Raw genomic sequence first — 23612 nt, forward strand, 5'->3', positions numbered from 1 at the left:
CAAGGTTCTTCATTCAAATCTAGGTTCCCCTCTTGCACATGCATTGCTTGCTTTTTCTTTTCAAAGAAAATCTTCTTCTCGTCTCTTTCAAAATTTTGCACATAAGAAAGTTTATATTTTAATTTTATTTTTTTTAAAGAAATCTCTTTTATCCATTTCAGATTTTTTTTGCAAGGAAATCTTTCTCAGTTTTTGTTAATTGATTTAATCAAATACATGTAATAAATTTCTTTTATATCCAAAAAAATAAAAGAAAAAAAAAATCTTCTTCTTTTTTATTCTGCATGTAGGAAATAAATTGGTTAATAGATCTCTGTCAAAATATGCATATACAAATTTGAATATTGTTTAATTTTGAAATCTTTTCCTCAATCAACTTTCTTTATTTTACAAAAAATCACATTTTTTTTTAGAATGGAATAACTTGAACAAAAATAAATCTATTGCCAAAGTAATATAAAATCAGAATAAAGAAAACAAAAATAGAAATATATTCATCTCTGTGTATGATAGATAAATACCCATCTCTGTTGATTTTAGGAAAATATTCATGTGTGGATTTTAGGAAAACATTCATCCTTGTGCATTACAAAAAAAAATCATCTCTGTACTTTTTAGAAACATATTCATCTCTTTGGATTTTTAGGGAAAAAAATATTATTCCCTGTGCATGTATGAATTTTTTAAATTGAATTATACTTTAGAGTTTGTAATTAAATTTTATGTGTTTAATTTAAAATTAAAAATGTTTTAGAATATTGAAAGTTATTTTGAATGATTAAAATTAATAAGCTTATAGTTCTTTGAAATTTAATTATGCACTTGGTGATTAAAAAAATCATTTAGGATTATACTTATAACTTTTAATAATTAAAAATTAATCAAATTTAGTGATGGATTTATTTATTGAGGTCTATTTAATGAAAAATGGTTTTAGTTATTGATGTCTATTTAAAAAGGATTAATGAGACCTATTTATAATCTAACCTTATTAAAATTAATGGAAATATGTTTGAAATGTCATCTCTAGTTTTAGGAATCAGATTATTAATATATTAAAGGAAAATTTAAGTGAAAAGGGTCTAACCCATATTAATGGATACCTTATTGGAGTTTTAATTATGAAAAAATTAAGTTGCAAATTTGAACTCTTTTTAAATTCTAAAGAGTTAGTATCGCCTCAATGATGGGAAAAAAGTTCCTTGGGTTTTGAAAAGATAAATATTGCATAAGGCAAAAGTGTCAATTAACACTTGAGAATTTCAATAGATAATCGAGCATTAAGAGATCTATAATCTTGAATTAATCCTTCTTAGGATGTAGATATAATAGTTAAATCTCCTTATTAAACAAATTAGTTTGACTTAGGAGAAAAAAAGCAAAGGAAAATGTTATTGCGCCAATGATACACTTATTCCACAGTTTTGGATCTTTTCATCAAATAAATAAATCCTAATAGAAAGTAGGTTCCCCCAAGACATTAAATACATTTCAAATATTTAAGTTCTTTAATTATTGGATTTCAAAACTAACTTTTGTATATTTCAATTAGTACAAGTATCAAATGTTAAAGGAATTTACCTAACAAGTAAATGTGTTTAGATTCATAGTAACCCTTTTAGGTATTTCAACAATATGAGTTAATGTTAGACAAAGTTTTGCCTCAATTTGAAAGTTTGATTATTTGATTTGTTTCTTTATTAGATTCCAAGATATGAGTATATAAGGCATTGTGAATAGTCACTTCTTTTAATAGTTAAAATCATTTAGCTTCTAGCTAAAAGAAACATAAGACTAGTAAAATGGAAAAGTTACACTTAATAATACAAGTAATTAGTAAGGATAAATTTAACTAACATTAAAATTGGAGGTAAATTGCATAGTTAAATATTCGTATGGTAATAGTATTAATCAGGATGCAAAGAGAGTTTATTCAAAACCGAAATTATTTTAGCAAATGAGTTTCAAGAAACCTATTCCGTGATCACTTAGAAAATTAAATAACAATTCTAATTGAGGGTAATTTAAGGAGCAAACATTATCTCCCTTTGAAGTATTTGAAATTGATAAAGTTATTATTTGTAGAATGTATCCAACAATAAAGTTAATGTTACTTCAAGTGGAAGGGGTAATTAGTCATCACTTTATAATCTTGCAAATGTATTAGTTCAAAAGCAACTAGAAGCTTATTGATTATAATTATTTATTAGGAGACTTAGTATTATTTACTTGGTTAACTAGCAAGTGTTTACACTCTTGTCTAATCTCTTTTTCAAACAATTAGTAACTAAGAATAATGTGGTTAATTTGAAGCTTATTGTTGAATAGTTGTTTCCTTTTCCCTTCAACAAGTGAGTATTAAATTCGTTTCCAAAGTATAATTATTTGATAATTTAAATTCTATTTCAAGCAATTTAGTATCTTTCAAGTATTAGGATTCATATTTAAAGTAGTGTCATCATTTGTAGATGAAATTTGCATTACTTCATATGGAAGAATTAGTTGGGATTATTATTAAGTACTTTTCACTTCAAACAAGTAGGTGTTAAAATTCATTTCCAAATTCTTGCTATTCAATCATTTAATTTTCTTTCAAGCAAATCAATACTAGGATTTATACCTATTGTGTAATGGTTTGTCCTAGAATAATTATATCTTGCAAGTAATTGAAATCATTTTCATAAGTTATCTTTGGAAGTATCATGGTTTCCAAGCAATTAGTAATTTCATAACTTTCCTTAGGAGAAAATACTATTCCAAGTACTCAATTTCTTTATGTTCCTTTCAATTACGTAAAATTCATACTATAGTTTTTAAATTCAAGCGATAATTCCTTGTATATAATAGTTTCTTTTTCATAATTGTATTGGTATATTGCTTCATTTAAGATTCATGAATTCAAAGTTAAATTCCTAGTTAGATAACTAAACAAGAGGAGTTGAAACCAAAAATTAGCAACGTTCGGTATCTATGGTGCCTCTAGGTCACACTTACGGGTAATGCCATCGTGTTGAACTACTGCACTTAACACCTAATAAAGCTGCAATAACTGCGTCTGTGGCATCATCCCTCTAAATCACCGGGGAGAAATAAGGGTCATTTGGAAGTTAAAATCCAAGGGGTGGGTAATCCCCCTTGGATTGATAATCTAAAAAGATTCATTTTTAAATGAATTTACATCCGATCAGTTGAACTTTAGATAACCCCATTAGGGTTTGGATGTGTGTGGAGATCTTGGAAATTTATTTTATCTTGATATAATTTAACGGATGATAATGGTGTAAAGCGGAAAATCGAACCCTAGGTGTTCCCCCCACTCCAAGGAGAGAGAAAAGGAGGTCACTAGGGTTGACAGTTTTCACTTAGGAGAGACTTTACATTCAAAAGAGGGGTTGAAACCCACAAGATCCAATCCCACACAATGCAGGATTGAATTCTAAATGAGTTTCAAGGGTTGAGACATCAAGGATACCCTCTTTTGTAAAGAATGTAGATAGAAGGATTGAACTAGGAGTACATGTGAAGTAGGAAAGATTCGCTTATAAACGGAGATAGGGACACATGATGAAGCTACGGACCTAAAATTAGTAGTAAAGTGTCGAGACGATGTTGTTCTACAAATTTGAGTGAAAGTTGACAGGACGATGGCGACCGGAGTGCACACGGTCCTCCGAAAAATCCGCGAAACGAAGGGGGATCTGTTCGTCTCTGCACAAGGATTCCAGATCTTCAATTACAGTCGCGTACCTGCAACCTACACATAGAAAAGAGAGGATGATTGGGGGGTTAGGGATTAGGGGTTTGCCTTTAGGTCAAACCCCAGTTTTGGAATTAACCAAGAAATGAGAATGTTGTAAATGTAAATGTTTGTAATGTAAACAAGTACTGATACCTTGTTGTAAGAATGTTTGTATTCTTACATGCGAAGGTTGTATGTTGTATGTTGTAGGTGATCTCCTCTTCAATGGTTGAATCCTTGTCTTGAATGCAACACTTAGCCTTGAATGGAGACTTAGAATGCTCAATTGCTTGAAGGAATGCTTGAATGCTTGAATGTTTGAATGTTTGAATATCGCTTCCGCCTCTTGCACACATATGTTTTCTACCTCTTTTCTGGGAGGGGAAATGTAGTTTATATACTTGTCAATTAGGGTTAGGAGACTGATTTTTCCGACCTTAGGCCGACCTAGGAGAATTATTTTCCAAATTGCAAACTTAAAGACCCGATGCCCCACAAGAGACCGGGCCCAAAATAGGGCCAGGGACTAGGGCGCTGGGCGCCATGATCCTGGGGGACCAGGGTGCTAGGTGCCATGGTCCTGAAGGACCAGAGCGCTGGGCGCCATGGTCCCACCTCCCGAGACAGCAGGGTGCAAGGAGGATCAGGCCAAGGTGCAGAAATATGCAGTTTTTGATGTTGCAAACAGGTTTCGGGGTCTCCATTCAGATTCAACGTTGCACCGCCATCGTGAAAACCCAAATGCAGTTGAAATTGCAAGTGTCACAATTTTAGGATGCTACATTTAGCCCCCACTTTAGCAGGAGTATAAGCATACGCCCATACTTTTGGTAAAGTACAAGGAAACAACATTGAAAGACTTTCACCACGTCAAGGAGGCAAGATACACCAAGCCCCCAATGGACTCAGGATCTTACAACTTCGATTGACAAAGTAAAAGGGAAGATCACGAGGGAAAACCATGACTGTCAGAAGTAAAGTTCCCTCACTATGAGTCATGCAAGAAAGATATCAAAAATTTTCAAGGCAAAGCTAAATTTGTCAAGAAATTTTCAAGTATCTTGAAGAGATATGAACAGAGTGTATGCCCCCTACGTTAAAGCGATCGCACACGCCTCATCGGGGGTGATTGTTTTAAGGTAGTGATACACATAAGAAATGAGAAGGGAAAGGAGCATGTTATCACAAGGATTTAGCCCCCAAGTGTGAGATAAACCCAAGGATAATAGACACAAAACACGAAGCACGAGATGACTTCGCTTTCCTTGGGGTTAGTATGTTGTATGATAATTCATGTATATCATATGTATGTATGCATAATTGTTCTTCATTCCCCAATCAAGGAAGGTCACCTAGAAGAAGGGAACACATGTGTCTTTTGAGTCAACATGAGAGAGACCAAGAGAGATCTCAATGCTTTGCATCGTCCTCAAGTAGACAACACTAAGGACAACAAATAGAAGAATGGGAATAACACATAGAAGAAGTGACAAAAGAGATCAAGAGAGGAGGAGAGAGTCTGCTATGCTAATGAACTAGTCTAGCACATCATCTACCCCCCGATCTTGCTGATCAATATTTTGGGAAGGTAGGAAACACGCTAGAGGAGGAACATCCAACACAGCAGATGGAGCTATCACAAGATCCAAACAAGGGCTATGTTCATGTTCCAAGCCACGTTGTTCTTGTCCAGGAGCTAGGATAAGTGCTTTAGAAAATTCGTTAGATAAATGGTTATCAACATCAACATATTCATATTCACTATCAAAATGAAAAGAAGTAACATTTTCATCATGAATAACATTTTCATCTATATCATCATCAAGATTTATAAAAATAGGATCTTTAACTCGTACAGGATCAAAACCATCATGCATCTTATGTTTAGGAGATTTTGGCTCAATTTTCGGCTGAGGAGAAAATGGAATAATACTAGCTGAAGGTGTTTTTGGGGACTGCAAAGTTTGAGAAGCAACTGCTTGAGCTCCAAGATGACGCTTTCATCGGCGTTCACGTGTAGAATGATTTCATCTAGTCTTAGTAGGAAGTTGAGAAGATTGAGGAGGAGGAATGTTCTCATCCTTATCACTTGGGTGTTTGGGTTGTGGTCTCTTAGGTTGGATAATAGGAGAAGAGGAAGGTCTCTTCTCTCTATAAGAGGAAGGAGGAGGAACCACTCCATATAAAGGAGGAATATCTGGTTTAGGAAGGAGACCAAGTCCATCATGACGAGGAGGTATAGGTCTACCTTTAGGAAGTTTATTAGACATAGACATAGTCACATCCACAGGGATGGGTTGGGAATCTTCTTGAGGAAAGACATTAGTTTTATCTTTCAAAGGAAGAACTTCCTTCTCAAGAATGATAGGAATGTCAAGTTTGGGTGTTCTAGGTTCACTTAGAGATAGAATCATATCTTTTTTCCACTTTTCATAAGATTTGAAAAGATGATCACTTCGCGGTGGAAGAGATTGGAATTGTTTAGGCCAAAAATAATCAATAGGAACACTAGAAGTTCTTTCAGTTGGTTTAAAGAGACTATGATTGATAGTAACAACTTCACCATTATGGGGAAATTTCAAACACTTGTGAATAGGAGAAGCAATAGCTTTCATGGAAGATAGCCAAGGATAGCCTAGCTTCACACGAAATTGTTCAGATGATGGAATAATAGCAAAGCTCACATCAAGGGATTTGTTATGGACCTCAATAGGTAATGTAATAGAACCAATTGTAGGAGAAGAAAATGCATCAAATAGTTTCACAACCACATTTTTTTTGTCATAAATCACTTGATTCAGTTGCAAAGTAAAAAGAAATTCTTCAGTAATGACATTAACCATGCAAGAAGGATCAATAAGCACTCCACAACAAGGTGTATTCTTGACTTTTGCAACTATATATAAAGGACCATCAGGTGCCCTGATAGTTTCACTAGAATCAAATGTGATGGAAGGTTCTCTAGGGATTTTCTGCTGCTCTACAAAGTTAATCACATTCGGAGTCATAGACACAAGACTATCAGGTGAGAAAGAGGAATCATTAGTCTCAATCACATTAGAGGTATGAGAAGGTAATGGATCAGTAAAAATCTTAAAATTTTGGTTGGGAGGAGCTACAGATGTGTTGCCTTTATCATTCACATTTGAAACAGAGATAGTATTATTATCAATCAAATCTTGAATTTTACCCTTTAAAGCAAAACATTTTTCAGTATCATGCCCAGGTTGACGATGAAATTGACAAAAAGATTTGTTATCAAAATAGGGTGAATTAATCTTTGCAGGATCTATTTGCTTTATAGGAGGGAGAGTAAGCACATTTTGTTCCAATAACTTATTCATAATACTATGCAACGATTCATTCAAAGGAGTAAACTTTCTTTCTTTCTTGAAAAACTTAGAAATAGGAGGCACACCTGATGCTGCATTCACATTGTTGTTGATGATGTTTTCATTGAATTTAATGGACTCTCTATTCGGTTTAAACTTCCCAAATGGTTGTTGACTACTATCACCCTTATCACTCGGAGCCATAGGATTTGCTTGTTCCATTTGACTCACAGTCAGTTGATAATTGTGAAGAGTTGTGCACAACTGTTGGAAAGAAGTAAACTCAGAAAACAGAAGTTTTTCTCTAATATCTTTTTGTAAATTAGAAATAAAGATTCTTTGAATATCATTGTCAGGTAGTGGAAAAGAAATTTGAGCATACAAATGCTTATATCTACCAATGAAATCAGTCACTTTTTCTTTAACACCTTGTTTACAATGCATTAAATCAATCAAAGTAACTTTAGGACTTATATTGTTTTGAAATTGTTGAATAAAAGCATTTGCAAGTTGTTGGAAGGAAGTAATAGAATAGGAAGGCAATGAGCAATACCATTGTAGGGCCTTATCTCTTAATGTTCTATTAAACAGCTTTGCAAGCAACCTTTGGTCATGAGCAAAATCAGTACATATTGTTTGAAAGGTCTTAACATGTGTTAGAGGATCACCTTTACCATTATAAATCTCCAATTGCGGGATTTCAACATGCTTAGGGGGAATAGCTCAAACAATGTCAAGAGAAAGTGGGCTCGCAACATCAAATGTGGGCACACTAAACTTAGATTGATTCATAGAGGCAATTTGTTGTTGTAAAGAAGAGACAGTTTGTGCAAGATTGTTAATGGTCGCTTCAGTCGAAGAGTTCATATTAGACATGTTAGATTGTGATGGAGGTATTATGTTATTGAAAGAAGGTATTGATTGAGAGTAAGGTGGTGGGACACTATGATAGTTAGTCATAGGAGATGATTGGAAAGAAGGAACACTACAAGGAGGAATGGAATGGTTAAATGAATTGCCCCCTTGCGCCATGTTCATTTGTGGAGATGTAATAGGAACACTCATTGAAGGAATGAATGAAGAAGTTGGATTGAATGAAGGAAGAGGGTTGATTGAAGAGGAAGGATTGCCCCCATGACTGGTGATCATAGGCGGAATGTCTTGTATTGAAGTAGTCATTATGTTTGATGTAAAAGTAGGTATACTAGCAATAGAAGTTGTTAAAGGAATAGAATGATTGACTTGAGTAGGAGGTTGTCTATAACCTAAAGTTTCGGCACAACTCTTCATAGGCATCACATTCGAATCCACAATGTGTGCAATACTACGCAAAATATCAATTCCATTCTTATCACTTTGAACCATACGTTTTAGACCCTCAATTAAGGAAAGAGCTTGACTATTGGGGTATTCTTGAGACATCCATTGCTGAAAATCATCAAATTGGTTATCCAATTTCGAAAGTTGTTCTACAGAAACCTCATGGAGAGCTTCTTCATCATTAAGAGGATTAGAGGAATTACCTTTGTCCTCATTAAAAAGGCCATTCAAATTAGGTTCCATCTCCTCGGTAATTAAACCTTGGAAAGACTTAATTCTAAGGCTTCGTCTAACGGGAATAGTGTAAGTAGGGTTTATTGTTGTAAAAATCATGCACTGAAGAGAGAGAGAGAAGATTTTGAATTTTAGAGGTAGCAAATTTCAATAAAATCAGCCAATCTCCTAGATTTAAGCTGTTAAATACAATCAAGACAATCTCCCGAAATTTCGAAAAAAATGTCAAGGACCGTGGCGAATGGAGTGCACACGGTCCTCGCAACTTTTTTCAAAATTTTCAGGGATGAAAGTTATGATGATTTTAAAGCTAATCTGAAAAAATTGAGTGATTTTACGATCTGTAGATAGGCCAAATTAAAGTTGCAATCTCAAAATTGAACCCTACCAAGATTGTTGAAAAATGCAAATTTTGAATTTTGAAAAAGAGAGGGAAACTGAAATTTTGAATTTTATGATTTTAGAGGGAATACTAAAAGTGATGCAGGCTTTGAAATTTAAAAGTTAACTCAATTTCATGCAAAATTCAATTTTGAAAGCAGAAATCAAAGTTGTTGCAATTTAACACTTAATTTCAAAAGTCACAAACTGCAAAAATTTGAATACAACACTGAAATTTTGAATGAATACCAACACACTTTTCAGATTTAGGACAGTAAGAAACACAATTTTGATATGAATTTTAATTTCAACAATTTTTGAATGATTATAAGCCTTAATCCAAGCAATCACTAGACCAACTTTGACTTTAATTTGGAAAGTGTTAGAATTGATGAAATCAGCCAAGATTCTGGATTTTAGCAGAAAAATACAGTAAGATCTAGCTCCCAAAATTTCGAAAAAAATATCGGGGACAATGGCGCTCGAGTTGCACACGGTCCTCGCAACTTTTTTCAAAATTTTCAGGGATGAGAGATATTATGATTTTGTTGCGAAATCCAAAGTTACAGCCGATTTGGAGGTGTTCTGATCAGTGAAATCATTGGTCAAATGTTGAATTAAGAGGGTTTTTAAACATTAGGGTTTTGACACTTAACCACTTAATTTTCAGAATTAAAGCACAAATATGAATTGACAATTTGCAATAGAAGGGTAGATCTGAAACAAGCATTAACAATTAAACATTTCACAAGCTCAATTACTAAAAAAGAAAATTTAGGGTTTTTATGCAATTAACCTCTAAAATTTGCAAAAGATCAAACATGGAAATGTAATTAAGGAAGCAAAAAAATTTTAGATCTAACCATGAATAATCAGAATTAGGATGTTCACGTCGGGTTCACCAAAATGTAAAGCGGAAAATCGAACCCTAGGTGTTCCCCCCACTCCAAGGAGAGAGAAAAGGAGGTCACTAGGGTTGACGGTTTTCACTTAGGAGAGACTTTACATTCAAAAGAGGGGTTGAAACCCACAAGATCCAATCCCACACAATGCAGGATTGAATTCTAAATGAGTTTCAAGGGTTGAGACATCAAGGATACCCTCTTTTGTAAAGAATGTAGATAGAAGGATTGAACTAGGAGTACATGTGAAGTAGGAAAGATTCGCTTATAAACGGAGATTGGGACACAGGATGAAGCTACGGACCTGAAATTAGCAGTAAAGTGTCGAGACGATGTTGTTCTGCAAATTTGAGCGAAAGTTGATGGGACGATGGCGCCCGAAGTGCACACGGTCCTCCGAAAAATCCGCAAAACGAAGGGGGATCTGTTCGTCTCTGCACAAGGATTCCAGATCTTCAATTACAGCCACGTACCTACAACCTACACACAGAAAAGAGAGGACGATTGGGGGGTTAGGGATTAGGGGTTTGCCTTTAGGTCAAACCCCGATTTTGGAATTAACCAAGAAATGAGAATGCTATAAATGTAAATGTTTGTAATGTATACAAGTACTGATAACTTGTTGTAAGAATGTTTGTATTCTTACATGTGAAGGTTGTATGTTGTATGTTGTAGGTGATCTCCTCTTCAATGGTTGAATCCTTGTCTTGAATGCAACACTTAGCCTTGAATGGAGACTTAGAATGCTCAATTGCTTGAAGGAATGCTTGAATGCTTGAATGTTTGAATGTTTGAATATCGCTTCCGCCTCTTGCACACATATATTTTCTACCTCTTTTCTGGGAGGGGAAATGTAGTTTATATACTTGTCAATTAGGGTTAGGAGACTGATTTTTCTGACCTGAGGCCGACCTAGGAGAATTATTTTCCAAATTGCAAACTTAAAGACCCGATGCCCCACAAGAGACCAGGCCCAAAATAGGGCCAGGGACCAGGGCGCTGGGTGACATGGTCCTAAGGGACCAGGGCACTGGGCGCCATGGTCCCACCTCCCGGGACAGTAAGGTGTAAGGAGGATCAGGCCAAGGTGCAGAAATATGCAGTTTTTGATGTTGCAAACAGGTTTCGGGGTCTCCATTCAGATTCAACATTGCGCCGCCATCATGAAGACCCAAATGCAGTCGAAATTGCAAGTGTCACAATTTTAGGACGCTACAAACGGATTAAGGGTGACGTATTTAATAGAAAATGGGACTTAGTTGTTTTAGGACACAAGCAGAAGACCACCTTAATCTTTTTTGCTATAGAGCTACCATTGTGGGTAGCAACCGTAGAGAAACTATCTAGTACATTGACCCTAGAAAGGGTTGTGTACCCACCAAATAGTTTACATTAAACCATAGTTAGAAACCAGAACTACATACTTTATGCCTTGATCCCGTGCTGAAATGGGTATGTAGGCAGTCTAGGGATGAAGTTGTCCCTTGTACTCAGGCATTCGGGGATGGGGATTAGGATTTGGTTATGGGTGAGTAGTTGGTTCTTGAAGCTCCTTGGTCTTTTAATCAAATGATGCAAATAATAATTGAAAGGTTAAAATTAATGCAAGGCATACTCAGAAGGAATCTCGTATGGATTCGCTTGACTTCTTAAGGCTTTAGGCCGAATTCTGAGGCAGAACTCAAGCTTGTTTATGTAATTATTCTTATATTCCTAAGGACGGCGACCTCGGTGCACTCCTAGTAGGGGAGTGTAGTCTTTAGAGAGTGGCTCAGTACCTGAATGGTCCCAATGAGTCTAAAGTCTCTGGCTAGAGCATATCCTATTCTTATGAATAGATGCCTATCCCGTTTGGGTAGATGCCTACCCCGTTTGGGTAGATGCCTATCCCGGATTGGATAGATGAAACCTCCTGTCCCATTTGGGTAGTCTTTAGAGAGTGGCTCAAGACTCGGATGGTCCCGATGAGTCTAAAGTCTCTGGCCAGAGCATATCCTATTCTTATGAATAGATGCCTACCCTGTTTGGGTAGATGCCTATCCCGGATTGGATAGATGAGACCTCTTGTTCCATATGGATAGATGCCTAACTTGTATGGTTAGATGCCTAACCCGTATGGTTAGATGCCTAGTCCCGTATGGATAGATGCCTAACCCATATGGTTAGATGCCCATCCTGGTTGGATGGATGCCTATCTCTTTTGGATAGATGTACCTGAGTATGTGATTGAATCAAAAATAAATAAGAATAAGTAAGAATAAGAAATCAATATTTTTATATATTAAAAAATTAATTAATTAATTAATTAAAAAAAAAAGAGGTTAGTCTTGGATTAATAGTAAGTGGGTTGTTACATTCACGATGATTCAAAGGTTCTATTTTAGTTGTATTTAGATCCATGTTTGTGAATGCAAATTTCATTTGAAGCTATCACTTCTCCATTGAGATATTTGTTGCACAAACAACATTATTTGCATAACGACTTATCAATTGACATTATGTAGCACACAATTGTATACAAAAATATATATCAAATTTTTCCTTAATTGAACTTCCACATCTATTCGGCGTACCCATTGCACACCAAGGTGCGATTGCTAGTTTAGGATATTATAGCAAAAGGAAAATTTTGTTTTGCGTCTAGTTGCTCCATCCTAGACAAAATATTAATAGTGTACGAGATAATCGCTTAGTAAATACCACCAAAAGAAGAAATACACTAGTGGAATTTGATATAAAGAAGGCATATGAAAAATCAAAGAAGCCTTTTATTTTATATAAACCCAAATTTATAGAAGAAAATTATAGTAATTTTAGGCTTCAAAATTAAAAACCTTTTGATATCAAATATCTCGGGACTTTGAACATCTAGTTGAAGGATGTTTAAAAATAATGTCAACATGGAAAGGTAGATGGTTGTTCTAGGTAGAAAGGATCCTCTTACTAAAAGTATTCATTTTGTCTTTTTTTTTTGTAAGTTTGACTAATACATGAGGAATTTGTTTTGACAAGCTATCTTGGTAGAGAAGAAGATACCACTAATAGCATGCGAATTCATATGAAAACCCAAAGAAGTCAAGGGTTCGAGGCTACAAAATTATTTGGAACATCCACTCAAAGCCCAATTTGAAATGGGTGAGATTAGTACAAGAAAAGTATTTGGACTTATAAGAATTTTCTATTGTCATGTAGGAATTCATCATGAAACATATCACATGGAAAATAAGGAATGGTAGGAGTGCTAATTTTTGGGAACACTCATGAAATTTGATATAAGAAAATTACAATAAATCTTGTTCTCACAATTGTTTGTGGAAGGAAATAATAGACTATATTTAACTCTAATAATTATAGAATTGTTAAAATAGTGGGGTTGAAAGGGCGGAACTATTAAAATAATAGGAGTCGTTTGAATTGAAACTACTAGAAACTAGAGTAAGAGTAACAACATTAAAAAAATTTAAGCTATAATCAAAGTAACATCAATAAAAAAAAAAATTAAACAAAATAAATATATAGCTTATAGAAGGTGAGGAATCAATTAGGGATTGAATTGAAACTACTAGAAACTAGAGTAAGAGTAGCAACAGTAAAAAAATTTAAGCTATAACCAAAGTAACATCAATAAAAAAAAATTAAACAAAATAAATATATAGCTTATAGAAGGTGAGGAATCAATTAGGGATTGCTAGCTTATAGATTAGGTGGGATTGCTCCAAGATTGATGTTTGAAAAAACAAAAGTTTGATTTTCAAACGGATTGTCCTATAGAAATTGTGGGTTAACACTAATATTCTAGCTAGTTCATTTATGTTGGAATGAAAAAATGTCACCAAAAAATGTCTTCCAAAAGTTTGATTTTCACATGGAGTTTCCTATAGAAATTGTGAAAATAGAAAAAAATCTCATTATTATAAGTTGTAGAAACTTGGTTCTAATGACCCTCCAAGGTGTGTATTATTTATTCTCACTATAAATTATAAGTTTATATTATAAGTTTTAGAAAATCGGTTCTAAAGTTCGTAAACTATAAATTATAAGTTTCTATTATAAGTTTTAGAAAATCGGTTCTAATGTTCGTAGTTCTTTACGAAGTTACATAGTTACATGGATTGTCCTATAGAAATTGTAAAAATAAAAAAAAGAAACTTTTGGTTCTAATGGCCCTGCAAGATGTGTATTATTTATTATGTAATATTTTCAAGGTGTATTTTCAAGCTAAGCTCTGATCTAGATAGAATTGAAATATATTATTTTCCAAGTGTGTATTATTTTTGTGTTAAAATTAGAATGTTTGACAATAATTAAATTATGTGTTAAACTAGAATAGGTGAATGATGAGTGCCCTAGACTCTTTCAATCATAACCCATTTTAAAAAGGAAATCAATATCTTCAACATTTAAATTAATCTAAATTAAAGATTCTACAAAACTAAAACATTATCACATGTATTTTTCAAAACTAAAACATTATCACATGTATCTTTTTCTTTAAAAATTGAAAACAACATAGATAACAAGAGATTGAAAACAACATAGATAACAAGAGATTGAAGAAAGCTTGGGACAACCATATGGTCAGAAATTGTTTAATGGAATCTCATCAAAAGAAATTGGGTGTGGGTGTATTGACAATAGGATGCCTCATAAGAGGCCCATATGATAATATGATTGGTGGGACATAAAAAGACTAAAAAGAGAAGAGGAGAAATAATGAGGCATCACCTTAAGACTCCAAAGATGTAACAAATATGAGTACTACAAAAAAAAAAATTAAAAAAATCTCAATAATAATTATTAATAAAATAAAATAAATTTAACATTTAAAAACGCACAGCCTCTCATAAATTCATAGAAAAATGTATGGCCTCATTAATAAATTAAACTGTCAAACATTTCTACACACAGATAAATAAAGAGGCTGACATTCTTGCTAGTTGGCCAAACTAGGCACAGATTGAGATTAGGGAAACCAAATGACTAAAGAAAACCAAGGGTGATCAAACATTTATGGAGGATAGTCATTACCATTAGGGTAAATAGATTTTGAAGCTACTGATTTAACATTTCAAGAATTGCAAGATTTAACCCATACTAAGTCAAAGAATATCTTTGGTTTTTGGCGAAAGCCATAAACCAAAGGCCTATTTGTTGAACTCCTCAAGCAGAACCATAGATAATTAACCTTATATGATGCATATTATATTAAAAAGGAACAATAAAAAAATATATAAAAGAAGATGAGCCCTTTCACTCACAAATATTCTATGAAATGATGAGCAATATAAATATGCCTGAACGAAATTAATGGTGTGTTATAAATATAAATGTGCACAAAATTAATGTTGTATTTGTATTTTTATGAGTAAAATAACATATGTTTGAAAATGGTAAAAAAACATTAAAATATTCACTTAAAAAGCATATTTTATATATGTTTCAAATTAGTCTTATATATTAAAAGAAAACACCTTACCTTCCCACATTACATGCTGGATAATCTACTTAACATTAAAAACTGTAAGACCCATAAGTCTATTTACAAAATATCAAAATACCCATATTAAATCTTATATACATTTCAAACTGGTTATGTAAAATGGGCATAAAACCCAAGTAGAAAGCACAGTAAAAGAGCAGAAAGCAATAAATAAAGGCTGTGTACATATGAGTGTGATATAAACATATTAGTGGGCATGCTGCTGATGTTCCAAATGACGACGTTCTTCAGGAAGAGCTACCAAATAAGAAATAGCTGTGAGAGTGTAGACTGCATGATTAAAAGGCTTGATTGAACTGGTCTGAATATATTTTGCATGGTATTCTTCCATGGCCTGATACAATCTTTCCCTGATATAGTCCTTAGACAATTTGGGCTTGATATAGCCTGGTACTTCCTTTACCTTCAGCTGCCTCATCTCATTCCACAACTTCTTCACCGCCTGCATAGTCATTTTGCTCTGCTTCACTTGCATTTCTATGCCTTTTTCAATCAACTATAGTGTGATGATCTGTATCCCTCTCTGTGAATATGTATGACATGTGTACAATCTTTTGACAGTTGTGGTTTCTTCTATACATATGCTATGCTCATGTAAGTCCGGTTTGTTTAAGAGGGCTTTATGTATGACAAAGTTTTAGAAGGAAAAACATGTATATGCATAACTAATCTAGATTGATTAATAAAGAGTTCAACCTGATTAATAAAGAGTTCAACCTAATAATAATTGTACAATTGATTTATAATAGTGGGTGTAATAAAATATAATATATAGTTTAGTGATTGGAGAGTGAGTGTTAATGATGTTTTTTATAATAGATATAGATGTGTTTGGGAAATGAGATCTATCTATTAGTGAAGTATATTAAAATCTATATTAATTTTGTGTTTTATTAGATTTTAATCGTGTTTTGAGAACAAAAGAAACACAAAGTTTAGTATGTACAAATGTATATGTATATGTATGCAAACATATGAAAATAACAAGGGACAAATTAAGAAACTTCTTCACTATGTGGGCAAAATCTCCACTTATATATTAAGCAATTTTTCTTACCAGAGATTCTTACAATTCATATTCGGTCCCCAACACAGTTGCCAATTTTTGTTGGTTCCCAAAATGGACGACAGGTTTACACTGCTTATAAGGCAGAAACCAAGTTGATTTCCTCCAAATATCTATGGAGAGCCACCTCCAACTATCAATATCTGTCAGGCTTGGACCATCAATAACAAGGACGGAAGGTCCTCATGCGCTTTACGCTCTGCAGAACCAGGGAGGGTGATCCCTTCAGTAAGAAATTCCTACTCTCTGCAAGGATACTCAGGAACTTACTGAAAACAAAGCAGATTATCTCATAATAAAACTCAACAGAAAGGGAGAATGCTCAAGGATGACAAATCCTTCAGTGATCCTCAACCTTAAACTGGAGTATGAGAGATGGTGAGACTATTTTCAGAAAATACATAAATCTTAGCAAATGATTGTTTATAAGATTCGCTTTGAGAGATCATAAAGAAGATAAAACTGGAAAACTGATAACCTAAAGAGATTTTCTAGTGAATACCAGTGTCTTATTCATTTGGGCTATAGAGTCTATGAAAAGTGTTACTGAAAATCTGATAAAACTTCATCTAATAGCTGGTCTTGCCTGAAACAATACTGTCTTACAGTATTACTCTGCTTATAATCCTTTATCTGAACTACTTATCAAATCCTATGACGAGCCTTATTTTCTCTGTAATCTTATTCAAGTATTTTAATTAACCCCTTTGATTAAAGCATTGAATAGAAAAGTACATACATCATAACAATGCAATAAACAAACAAAAACCTTGATCCCATTTGCTTAATAGAAGATAAAATCGCACACAGGAGAGTAAATATTAGGAAACTATATTTGCATTAATATTATGAGCTATCTTTTATCAGATGATAGCCAACAAATTCAAATACAGAATGACCCATTTGAAAAAGGGAACTTGAAACTATTCTATTACAATTTTGCTCTGCAAAATAACATTATAGTCCATGTTATTCTCTATGACTCTCTAGAACTATTTTGGACCCAACCCTGTAGAAAAGATCTATTTTACAAAGATCTTTCTCAAAAAATTCGGACCCTAACTAATGGCCTTGAATTCCCTTTTATAGAAAACAAGGAGTGACAAGCTTCAGGCCATAAGACACTTGTCAATAAAACCGAGCCTTAAAGGCTGTACACAATTCTTGTTACAAATCATTCCTTATCCGCATGTTGGCACCCGTGATGAGGTGGAACCAAAATTTCCAACCGATTATTGGTAGAAACAAAAAAAACTTGAGACATGTCGATATCACCCAAACACTCCTGGATGGACCCTGAGATGCTCCGTTTGTTCCATAATATTTTTCTTCCTGAAAAGGAAAACAGATCCCAACATGAAACAAGACTTTCCCTCCAAATTAAAGGAAAATCTCCATCCTTTATGCCCCTGATCAGAGAAAATAAAAAGAGAAGCTTGGGGGTAAATAGGATTTGTTAAGAAGGCATTGAAACTTCCCTGATGTTGCAGAGATGACTGGCTGCCGGTCCTCACCCGAACAAATTCTTCTTTCAGTTCTCCACGAGCTCCCTCTTGGAACACTCTACCAATGAAATGCAGAGTAAGAGTGAGGAATAGGCCTGAGGTGACTTTTCTTGAAAATAAAAGGATTTCACACCCCCTCTAGCAATCCCTTGAGCTTTCACATCCCCTTTGGCAATGAACAACGCCAAACTAGAGAAAGATCATCCATCCAGTGTCATAAAATACACAACGACTCCATTCATAGTTCCGTTCGAACACCATCCTCTTATAGATGAAAAACTGTTCTCAGAAAGATGAAAAAACTTATATTGTTTCTACCAATTTTATCATCTGCTTAGTGAATTTATAACCATAAATTCCTTTCAATGTAGTGGTGCTAATCCATGTGAAGAATCATCACTTTGATATCTTCTGCTTAACCTGTCAGCTACAGATTCTATTAATTATGCCTATAACTCAAGTCACCACCATTTCCTAGGCCATCACTCCATTGACACTGGCATGCGTTCACCTTACGTGAATGATTTTATTCTAATCTTATTCCTCTTTTCAGTGTACAATCTCCTGCTTCAAGATTTCTGTCAACAAGCAAATCCCTGAATTCATCAGAGAATTTGTGATTCATCACACCTGAATTGGAAGATTATCCAAATCCTTTCACATCTCTGAACTATCATCTTTGACTATCAAATCAATCCTGAATCGACAAGTCTGAATCCCATTCATTTTTCCTTTTCCCACGAGCTACAACCGGTGCCTCCAAAATCCCTCCAAACTTCTCATTTGAAACTCAGTCGCAGATCTCATCTAACTTGGCAAATCTAACGATCATTTCCTGCCAACTTAGCAGTTTGACCTTCCAACTGTGTCTGTGGACCCGCAAATCCTAACTGGATAGTGCCATATCATTCTTCGACCAAGCTCCATTAGCAACCTCCCTGCAAGCCTTCCTGATTAGCCAGGGATACGTGGCATCATCTCATGATGCCGCAGTCCGTAACCCCCTCGCAAATTCCATTGCGGGAATATGAGGGTCATCCGATCTATTCGATCTTTACCACTTTACATATTACCCGTCAACTCCGCCAGGAATTAAAAATCGAGCACTTTTTACCTTAGGATAAAACATCCTCATTTATTTCAAGCACGTGCAAATTGATGGGACTATTAGTAGACCGACCTTTACCACTTGTGAATCGGTATTTCAAAGCTTTCAACTGGTTGCGCTGCTAACCCTGTCGGTTTTTGTTGATAACATGTGACATGATCTCGTGATGTCGTGGTCATTAAAATCCTCACATCTTTGATCACGGGAAAGCTCTAGCCATTGGATCTATCCTTTCTTTAATAAACCATCAGGATATTTAGTACTTGTTGAACTTAGGAAAATATAAGCGCAGACATAAATATTTAGAAGGGACTGATTATAGGGAAGTTACGCACTTGACTTAGGAAATTTCATCTCACGAACCACTTGACCAACATTTTACTTAGGGAATAAAAATGGCCCCGTTCATGGAAAGGGTACCCTCGGTTTAAGTGGGAAAAAGTAACAACGAAAAATATCATTTCTAGGGCTTTCTTCACAAAAATATAAGAAGTTTCAATAAATCCTTAACCCTAGACCTTGAATCGTTCTCAGAGGATATAAGTAACAACTAGGAAATCAATGTTTTGGGCTTAAATTTGAAATTTTCATGTGAACAATTTTTAGGGCTATCAGTGGCTCTAGTTGGGGACAATCATTTCTCACGAATGGAGCGAGAGACCAGAATATTTGAGTAAAGAAGACCAACTGCAGGGCAGACCAAGAAGAAATTACCTAGACAGGGTAACTTCAACCAAAAGAAACTCAACAAACAAAGAAAACCTAACTAATGCTCATGGATTACAACTAGTTTAAGAAAAGTAGAACCTCAAAATTGTCCATGAACAGGCAATTAAGAGGGAATTTATCCATAACTCTATTGGGCATAGAGTTAAAGAAAACCACTCTACCCCAATTCACTTGTGGCCTGCAGGATCAAACCAAGTGTGATGGCCCAAAGCCATCTACCAATGTCAACCTTTGCTTTCCTCTATCATAAACATGATTTTCTTTTGAAAGCATCAAATATAATCTAATAGCATAAGTGAAAAACCATTTTTTCAAATTTGCTGGCTAGTTCTATTTGTCCACTATGCTTAACTTTATCATTGCAATTACTATTGAAAACCTAAAAAAATGTGCAATGATATAGTACATCTGCAAACATGTGATATATATGCTATATAATAAATATAACACACACCCTGACTGCAACCAATATCCTTTTCTACAAATGCATCATCTTGTTGGAAAAGGAAAATCTCATATTCTGGCACATAACTGAAAATACATGCCTCTTTTGCATTATCAACTTGCCTACTGAAATAAGGACTCTTTGAAGAATCCTCCTTCTTACTGATCATATCAAGCAAGTTGTTATCAAGGGGAAGGAAAGGATCATAGATGACCTCTTCATATATTTCATCTTCTTGCTTTGTTTCCAATCTAATGTCAACAATATCAGCAACAGGGGAATACTATTCATTATTACCTACCTTTGAATTAGATATTGTACCTTCATCTTCATAATATTCTATCTAAGAAGTTGATGCAATAATCTTCAAATTCTCATTTGTTTCTTCATATAAAGGGTTAAGACTAATACGAAGACCCTTCTCAAAAATATTGTAACAGAGCACCAAGTGATCATCTACATCTTCATCAAATAATGCATTGATATTTTCACTAAAGTTATTTCTGATCTCATCTTCAGGTTTATCAGGAAACCAGGAATCATAATTTGAACTGGAATAACACCCAATAATACAATCCTCACAAATTTTTTCATCAAAAACAAATGGTATCTCATCATCTGAATTTTTATTATCACAGTCCTGCAAACCTACAACCGCTTCAGACATGAAACTTTCCAATTCTTGATACTCAGTGTTATATCTATCTGAAACACAAGACTGCAAACCAATTTCATGTGAGGTATTCTCCTTAGAAAAATCATTGTTGTTGTCCTTCAATAAAGTTATTGACACCATATCTGTCTCTACATCTAATATGTCAAACACTCTCTCATTAGCCTCTTCTTCATCAATATGAGGGATAACCACTGTCTGGGACAAGTCCTCTTCACTCACATTTTTGTTCATATCATAATCAATAACAAGGCTAATGTAATCAGTAGGAATATAAAATTCTTGACATGGTCCTTTAGTTTCAGATTTATGCTTTGCTTCAAACCCTATTATCTTAGGATAATATATGTTCGTAGATAGGTATCCCCTAGGGATCCCATATTTCAAATTGTTTTCAATCTCCATTGCTATCCTATAAGCCTGATGTAAGGTTTTAGGATCCTTATCTCTTAGCAAATAACTCTCCTCCTCTTCAAATGTAGCCAGATAAACAACTAGGCATACTGCATCATTTGGTTTGTAACTGCTAGGAATGTTATCCAATGCCCTATCAAACCTGAGATTAAAAGAAGGTACTAACTCATCTTCTTCTTTCTAAATGTCCATGAATGTTTTCATAACATAGCTCAGACCAATTCTTTCACCAAACTGTTCCCTGAATGCCACCTTCAACTCATCCATGATGCGATAGAACATACTGGCATGTAGGAGAACCATTCTCTGGCATTTTCCCTCAAAGAATGAACAAATAACGTCATGAAGACATCTTCCTGATTTATTTCAAAATCTTCCATTAATTTAGAAAACTCCTGCAAATGTTGTCATGTTGATTCTGACTTCTTCCCATTAAATCCTGGTAATTGTTCCCTAACCCCTACAGGAAAAGGATTTGGGAGACCTTGGATACCATCAAAATTCAATGGTTTATATATTTCCTTAAAGAAATCTCTATGATGACTTGACATAGATTGCACATTTGTTTTTGACATTTCATAAGAAAATGCATACATATGATACATATTTTCATTCACTCCCTTATTTCTTTCCCTTCTCTTGAACTATTCCATTATGAAGCTCAAAACATACTCCATCTAATCTTATACAAAAAGATGAAAATCAAATCACAGGAGCATGTGAAATAATCACTACCATTCCCTTCCTTAGTGCTTCTTTCACTACTTAGGGAACACATTTTTTACAACTTTCATGAAAATACACTTGACTCATGAAAATCTAAATACCTGGAAATGTTGGAAATGTTGTTGCCTTCTTCAACTTGGGATTTGCAAAATCACCTTCGCTCCTTCAAATCTTTAACACTGATCTTTTGGCACAGTCACCACCTCCTTGCAGAGGACCAATACTCAAACAACTAAAATTTCTTCACAGGTAAGATTTGTTTCAACACAACACTACCACATTTCCTTAACATAAAATGGCGTTATTGATTTTATCCTCAACTTGTAGGGGTACTTCATCATAAGAGCTCAAATCTTCTTCATCCTTCCATCAAATTTTTAGTTCTTTTTCAAGCAAACACACATTGGCACATAGATCTTAGAGCCTCAGAGTCGCCACTCACAATCGTGAGGTATTACAGATAATCTTGAAAAATAGATAGGTCTGGACTGAACTCTTTATAGAATGAGAACTACAATAGATTCTTAACGACATTTATGAGAATTGACTCAAACCAACAAGGGACAAATTAAGAAACTTCTTCACTATGTGGGCAAAATCTCCACTTATATATTAAGCAATTTTTCTTACCAGAGATTCTTACAATTCATATTTGGTCCCCAACACAGTTGCCAGTTTTTGTTAGTTCCCAAAATGGATGATGGGTTTGCACTGCTTATAGGACAGAAACCAAGTTGATTTCCTCCAAATATCTATGGAGAGCCACCTCCAACTATCAAAATATGTCAGACTTGGACCAACAATAACAAGGACAGAAGGTCCTCTTGCTCTTTAGGCTCTGCAAAACCAAGGAGGGTGATCCCTTCAGTAAGAAATTCCTGCTCACTGCAAGGATACTCAGGAACTTACTGAAAACAAAGCAGATTATCTCATAATAAAATTCAACAGAAAGGGAGAATGCTCAAGGATGGAAAATCCTTCAGTGATCCTCAACCTTAAACTGGACTATGAGAGATGGTGAGACTATTTTTAGAAAATACATAAATCTTAGCAAATGATTGTTTATAATATTCGCTCTGAGAGATCATAAAGAAGAGAAAACCAAAAAATTGATAACCTAATGAGATTTGCTAGCGAATACCAGTGTCTTATTCATTTGGACTATAGAGTCTATGAAAAGTGTTACTGAAAATTTGATAAAACTTCATCTAATAGATGGTCTTGCCTGAAATAATACTGCCTTATAGTAGTACTCTGCTTATAATCCTTTATTTGAACTACTTATCAAATCCTATGGCGAGCCTTATTTTCTTTGTAATCTTATTCAAGAATTTTAAAATTAACCCCTTGGACTAAAGTATTGAATAGAAGAGTACATACATCATAACAATGCAATAAACAAATGAAACCCTTGATCCCATTTGCTTAAAAAAAGATAAAATCGCACACAGGAGAGTAAAGATTAGGAAACTGTATTTGCATTAATATTATGAGCTATCTTTTATCAAATGATAGCCAACAGATTCAAATACAAAATG

Source organism: Cryptomeria japonica, chromosome 4 (genome assembly GCF_030272615.1).
Source record: "Cryptomeria japonica chromosome 4, Sugi_1.0, whole genome shotgun sequence".
Classification (NCBI taxonomy): Eukaryota; Viridiplantae; Streptophyta; class Pinopsida; order Cupressales; family Cupressaceae; genus Cryptomeria; species Cryptomeria japonica.